The sequence below is a fragment of the Rhynchophorus ferrugineus genome, unplaced genomic scaffold (genome assembly GCF_030347505.1).
Source record: "Rhynchophorus ferrugineus isolate W39M unplaced genomic scaffold, kcgeb_rfMv2 rfM11, whole genome shotgun sequence".
Taxonomy (NCBI): domain Eukaryota; kingdom Metazoa; phylum Arthropoda; class Insecta; order Coleoptera; family Curculionidae; genus Rhynchophorus; species Rhynchophorus ferrugineus.
Window position 1 is genome coordinate 12,257,709 of NW_027472590.1, and position 7,356 is coordinate 12,265,064.

A 7,356-nucleotide genomic window follows, 5' to 3' on the forward strand; every position below is an offset into this window, starting at 1 on the left:
TACATATTGTTGTTCTCCAAGATTGAAACAATATAAGCAGTGATCTGGTAAAATAAAGAAGGTATGTAACTATAAAGATACGTCGACATATATATTTTAACTTCTGTTTTCATTTTCCATATAAATATTAAACCATTTAAATATTTACAGTATTTTACTAATTTTATTATTATATATATTATTTATATACATACATTATTACAATATACATATTATATATATATATATATATATATATATATATATATATATATATATATATATATATATATATATACATTTGTTATTTTGAGACATGTTATATTCCAGCCTTCAGTTTCTTTCTGGATCTTGTTGACTACTGGTTATAATTTTCTTGTAGCTTCAGGCGAAATGTATCTTATCATAATGACTATGTCGTCGTCAAATTCCCCAATTACTGTCTTCAATACTTTCAAGACATACACTGCGGAACTGGAGCCGGAACTGGAAGACGAATTTCAGTTTAAATTTCATTAAAAATGCACTTAAATATAGATAAGTTGGTGTTATTTGGTTCGCTTTAATCTTCTGATTTCCTCCGCATATTTAGCTTTACTCTTTTAATTGTGCTATTCTACTTAAATATATCAAGGTTTAGCTAATAATAACTAATATAGTTGCGTCATGAATATATTAGATTAGAATTTTCTTGTACGTCAAAGCCAAACTAAACTAAAACTCAGAGTTGATGCGGCAACATTGCAATGTTTCGACGTCACAAATACCCATGACGCATTACTAAACAAATTTGAATAGACTATAAGCATAAATTCTTAATTAAAATGTTGAAAAAACGATGTATGTACATGATATTTCATAATAATTTGATTTTGTAATATATATATATATATATATATATATATATATATATATATATATATATATATATATATATATATATATATTTATTTATTTGTCAAGTTCTTTACTATATTAATTTTAACATGCCCAGATTCCTTATCTATATTTCGTTTCATCCCTACATTATTTTATATGTTAATTTATTTTCTACATACAATACATTACATTAGTATGACACTGTTGGTGATATATTAGTTTGACGACACAAAATAGCTTTCAAAATTGCGATCACATCCAGCAGGTGAGAATACCGTTTCTATATAAAAAATCAATCAAGGTGTTCGGTATTTTTCGCCGTTTACAACTTAAGTATTCCAGATTTATTTGTCTGACCTTAAGCACTATCTTTAAAAATAATCATTGGGTTAAATAAGGACGTGAACTGGAAACTAAATGTTAATGTATACCAGAAAATATCGAAGGAGAAACAAAACTACTAAACAATCCGAAAGCTAATAACCGCCTATGTTAAAATTCCGTCTTGAATGGGAGGAAATTAAGCTTATTTTTTCCGAAATTGAGGTCGCGTCATGAATACTAACGCGATCGGCGATGGTCCTCTTCAATGTCATCAAATTAAAATGTCTTTGGGTAAAGAAGAAGTAATATTTAAGGATATACGGGTCTAATCACGTGTCCAATTTAAAATTTGTAACGATATATATACGATTATTTTATGTAATTGTACTGAAATTTAATATTAACTGCATTTAAACTCTAGTTGTTTTCCAATACGTTATTTTCCGAAATGATTTTAAATAAAATTGAAATTGATCGACATTTTTCATTATTATAACCATTATAGGGAAATACGTGACCTGATTTGTTTCAATTGTAGTATTTAATTATAAAGGATTTGAATAATGACTTTAAATGATGTAATTTAATGTAACAAAGGATAAACTATCTGTAAATCACTGCTTGTATGCATTTATAATCTATCGCAATATAAAATATAATAATAACTATAAACACAATATACACATTCCACAAAACCTACACAAAATAATGTTCAATATACTTAAATATCCATGAATGTTTTTAGGCGTTGGAAAACTAAGTAATATTGAAGAACGCTAAGTTTTAATTACGTTTTTAATTTAAAATTTCTAACTATACTTGGATAAATTCGTGGATCTATTTGGTTTAGATGCCATCGTGCAGTTCTTCGTTGGTTACGTAGTGACAAGAATTGGTAATTGATCGATGAACTTTGTCTAAGTAGACTTGGATTACTAGACGATTTAATGACTTGTTACAATCCCAAAACTGCACCCGTACAATATTTCGTTGAAATAAGCTGTTACTATGCAATTTGAAGGTTAAAGTTGTTTTATTATATTATGTTTATTATATTGTCGTTTATTACTTCCTTCGTTCCTGTGTTTCCTTGTTTAGTTATTTTGATATCTCTAAATTGTTATTGTAGTTAGTTTCTTCTGTTACTGCTTATCTGTATCTAAAATTAAATTTAATCACTAGATTATCTCTAATATATTTGTCATTATCTGGAAATCAGTTAAATTAGGAGTAGTAATTCTCTCCTCATAAATTCGTCATAAAACACTCAACTTTAGTTTCTGCTCCTATCACTTTGGGTTGGTAATTCAATCAGCATTGGCTTACACCAGATTCCATTCGGCCTCTTTCACCATCAGATTCAGATCAATTACTAAATTGTTAATTGGTAATCTATTGAACACTTGTTAACGATTCCCCCATCTGTTAACTCCTTTTTGTTCGTCTGGTCGAGCTTATCCAAATCGTGGGTGTTACTGTAGATAAAGCTGCTTTCAACAATATCTTTTTTTCAAGCTTGTTACTGGAGAAAAAGTAAATTACATAAAAGACCAACATTGAATCTATATTTAACGAGGGGTAAAACACTAACTCAGCTCCAAGAATAAAGACATGCATATTTCCACCATGAAAAATAAATATCTGCTCTAAATTCTTTTAAAAAAATTTAAAGTACGAAACCCAATATTAATTTTTACCTTAAAACTTTTCTTACCTTAAAACGTCAATAAGTGCATTATGTCTTAAAGTTCCATTAGACCTCTTCATGGGTTATAGTTACAGCATTTAAATCTTTTGTTTTCTAACAGTGCATAACAGATTGACTTATGATGATGCCTCAAAGTGCTGCATATCCCTAAGCTTGCTATGGATAACACTTTTTTCTATGAAATAATTGTGTTAAATAATGTTTATATGGAAAAAGTTACTCAATACTTTACACTTCATACATTTAATTTCGAATAGAGCTAAATCAAGGTGATCTTGATTCCGCATCTACTTTATCTCCGCTGCCGCTTTTTCTATTCAGCCGCTCTGAATGCATTTATTAATATTAAGTTAATTAATTTTATAATTTTATGAAGTGGTTTCAATAAAACTGCATCAATTTAACATTTAATATATAAATACCTGTATTTCTAACGCATATTACTGGCAGTAAGAGACCTACATTATTTCGTTCCTATTCGAAGTAACTGATTGGAGACTAAATTAGTACCTGACACCGATTATTTAATCACTTTGACATTTTTAATCTGTATAATTACAAGTTTTTAACAATAGTTATATTTGTGCCAAAACGAGCACCAAAAGAACATTTGCCGGTTTATTACCCCTGAATACACTGTGACATTGTATTTTGTTTCGCTTGTGAAGAGCAAAATCCTCTTTCATGACAATCCAGCAGTAGTCTTCTAACATTTTCGCATTCACTCTTCCTTGATAACGCACTCCAATCTGTTTTATATCCTGGTGAAAGTATTCACCTTGTTCGTCACTCGCAACTTCAAGACAAAGGAGGAAAAGTTTAAATGGGAATACAAGAAATGTATTTTTAAAGACATTCGGCTCCCCATCGTTTTTGTAACAAGTCATTCACTAAAATTAAGAGTAATACAGCTTTTAAGTGTAACGTGTTAGACAATCATAGCAATACACAGTGGTTTTAACAATGGAACTAGGAATTCAAAAGAGGTAATCTTATTTATGTTAGAAAAAATGCCATACAGTATTATTATCATTAATATTTTCAATAATTTTGCAGACATATAATAACGGTATCGACCAAATGAATGAGAAGGAAAAATCCACTCACATTTAAAAGGAATTTTACGCGTTTACAAACTGAATTTGGCAATAGGTTAGACGGCATTAATAACGCACATTAGCTGCTTTATTAGAAGGGCTGTAGCTAAGAATGTACGTATAATTCATATTATTTCTTAATGTCGGAAATAATAAATCATCAAGAAAAGTAAAAAATCAAGCGATAATTTTCCGAAGAATAATGAGGGACTTTATTTTAAAAACGTCGATCATATAATTGACGGTTTCAGCTGTAGCCACGGACAAACATTGAAACAGATAAGATTTCGACAGAATTTACATATCAAATTATTAGTGTATAAACATCTACGCGTCTATACGTTCCCGTGGCGTAATAACACACGATTTTTGTTAAGAAGCCGTCGAGCGACTGAACCTATAATTAGAAACTGGATTTTCACACCTCGACTGGGAAAAATGGCCAAAGCCGCGGCCCAATCTCGTATTTACACTTGTTTTATTAAAGGTTATTTCGGTGTTTTATTGCCGGTTGCAGATCGATTCGTGCGACTCGCGTAAAATAAAATAATCATTTGCATATATATCACATTTTTAACTTTACAACAAGACGTAAAAACTGTATTTAGCCACCTCTACTTTGGCAGAAAATAGTTCTTCGCTTCGTTAAAGAGGTCTTAAGTAGAGCTAAACGACTTCTCCCTCAGGTGATAATAAATATTCCAGTTAAGTAGTTCCAACAGATTTGATACGAACTGTGTACGGGCTAATATATTTTATTTTCTCCATGTGATGCTAATCTCTACTGAACCAGTCGTTCTGGGTTAAATTTCAATTCTGAATGACATACTAGTAATTGAATTTCGTAGAGTTATAGATGAAATACAACAAACTTCTTCTACTGACGAATTTTTGTTTCGACTTTTAAATGTCATCATATTAGGCTCTCAACACTAAAGTGCTTCAAATCGTTCGTTGAACATTGAATGACCGAAGATCCTTTAATATATCTTTCTATGCTATCTATTAACAAACAGTTTATCTTCAAAAATGACAAAGTGTTGAACATAAAGGAACGTCTTTCGATAATATGTTGTTTAATTTATTCAGCTCAACAGTTGCTTCATCAACCGCTAACCTGTTTAAAACAAATCTTGTAATTAATGTAACTGTTTGTGTCCTTCGGGCCATTCTTTGTCACTGATAACAGAATGGCCATTTTTCAATCATAGAAACAAAAACTAGCAATTATGTTATGACAAAGTGACATCACGATAAGTTTGTAAATATATTTAATTAACTTCGATTTTTTTGAAATCAAAGATCAAAAGTTGTAATTGTCGAAAATATAATTTACTTTACATTATTAGTGTCTCTTTACACTGAATAACTAAGTAATGCTAAATGGGAAACGGCAATTTTGTATAAAGAAATTTTAAAATCATTGAACTAATAGCTAGATTAGATTAATTATTTACATTAATACTTACATAGTTACCGCTGATCGAAAAAAATCTAAGCACTTAATCTAAGTAGAAAAGCTGCATATAGATTTTATAACAGGACAACTATATGATAAAACACATGTCCTAAAATTCATGAAAATGTATATTGAATTAGTTAAATGGGTAGTCGTATGCAACTACATTCCCCTCGAGGCTTATTAGATGTTTTTACATATATACAGGTCCTAAAATTCATAAGAATGTACATTGAGTTAGTTAAATAGTTAATACTATACAACCACATTCCCCTCGAGTCTTGTTAGATGTTCTTGCAGAAGTACAGGTCCTAAAATTCATGTAAATGTACATTGAATTAGTAAAATAAGTAATCCTTTATAGCTACATTCTCCTCGAGTTTTATTAGATGTTTTTACATATATACAGGTCCTAAAATTCATAAGAATGTACATTGAGTTAATGAAATAGTTAATACTATACAACCATATTCCCCTCGAATCTTGTTAGATGTTCTTACAGATGTATAGGTCCTAAAATTCATGAAAATGTATATTGAATTATTTAAATAGACAGTCGTACGCAACTACATTACCATCGAGTCTTATTAGATGTTTTTGTTTATGAATTATAACTTCCACATCCATTTTCAGAGGAGATATGAAAAGGAACTCGAAGTCCTCAGAAAGTCAAAACTTATCGGGTATGGTTGTTGGACATATTAATTACCTAAAATAATTTGGATTCTTAGAACTTTTTTGGAAGCGAATACTTACATGTTGTTTTCAAACACTAATCAGTGACTAAAATTAGCTTTGTTACTTCCTTAGTAAAACCATAACTTCGTCACTGTTTGAGCCTCTGTGACTTCTGGGAAAAAATTAAGCGCGATTTTGAAAATTTTATGCCATTACGAGATTTTAGCAGATATCGAAATAAATGGTATTCGTAGGTAGAGCTATATCCGAGATATAAGGCGAAGGCATCAATGTTTTTGAGTTAAAGTCTCTTAATTTTTGCTGACTGACAAATGATATATGTGGTCACCCTTCCTGCGGATCAATTAGGATTGTCTGGTTTTATTGCCTTCGTCAATTTGGTTAGTTGTTGACGAGTATTGAATAAACGATTTGGCCAGGTTTGAGTGGTGGATTGATGAACAAATCTTTTCCATCAAACACATCACCTGTAATAATTAGATCAAACATTCCCTCGATTCCCTTTCATTTCACCAGAGATTCCAACTGGAAATTCCATTCAATTAAATTTTCACTGCGAAATCATGTGAGACCAAAGTAAAGAGCTTTTTAGTTAAACAATCTTATGTAAATGGTTTGTGGGTCAATGTTTAGCAGCGATGTCACAAGATGAAATAGGTTGGTTTATCTCAGTGTTTTAAATAATTTCGTCGATATTTTCAGTGAATGGGCATTCATCTTAGACCCCAATATTTCTGGAACCAATTTTGATACTAGCGTTCATGTAAAAAAAGAATCGCCATAAATAGCAATCAATTTGCCTACGGTACAACTATTGTTCTTTGGAAGCGAAAAACTGTATATAAAATAGTATTTATTTCAATCTGTAATATACATTAATCCGAATTATTGCAGCTAATCTTTATGAAACAACAAAGGACCACGAAAATATTTTTTTCTTAAATATAATTTTAAGCTTGAAGAAAAAATCTTTAAAAAATTAATCATACACCTAATTAGATTTGATTTAATATCATTTAATCTATCATTATCAAGTATCAAAGGCATACAATATAATATACTGCCGGCTTGGTGGTTCAGTGGTAAAGGCGATAGGACGGTCCTCCTACTGTTGCAATAGCCGCGGGTTCGAATCCTGCTGGGGCGTGGTCGTACATTTATTTTTGTGATCTGACAAGGAAAAATCCGGTAGGCTTAATGCTGAGGACCGT

The 7,356-nt window shown here is 30.5% G+C and overlaps 1 long non-coding RNA gene across 1 annotated transcript; it reads right to left on the reverse strand.

Moving 5' to 3' along the window:
* Positions 1-5,709: 5,709 nt before the first annotated feature.
* On the reverse strand, positions 5,710-6,155 carry LOC143204782 (uncharacterized). Its single transcript, XR_013007675.1, has 4 exons — positions 6,022-6,155; positions 5,913-5,959; positions 5,815-5,858; positions 5,710-5,757 (listed from the first exon to the last, which is right to left on the reverse strand). It is a non-coding gene; the product is annotated as an uncharacterized LOC143204782 (long non-coding RNA).
* Positions 6,156-7,356: the final 1,201 nt, after the last annotated feature.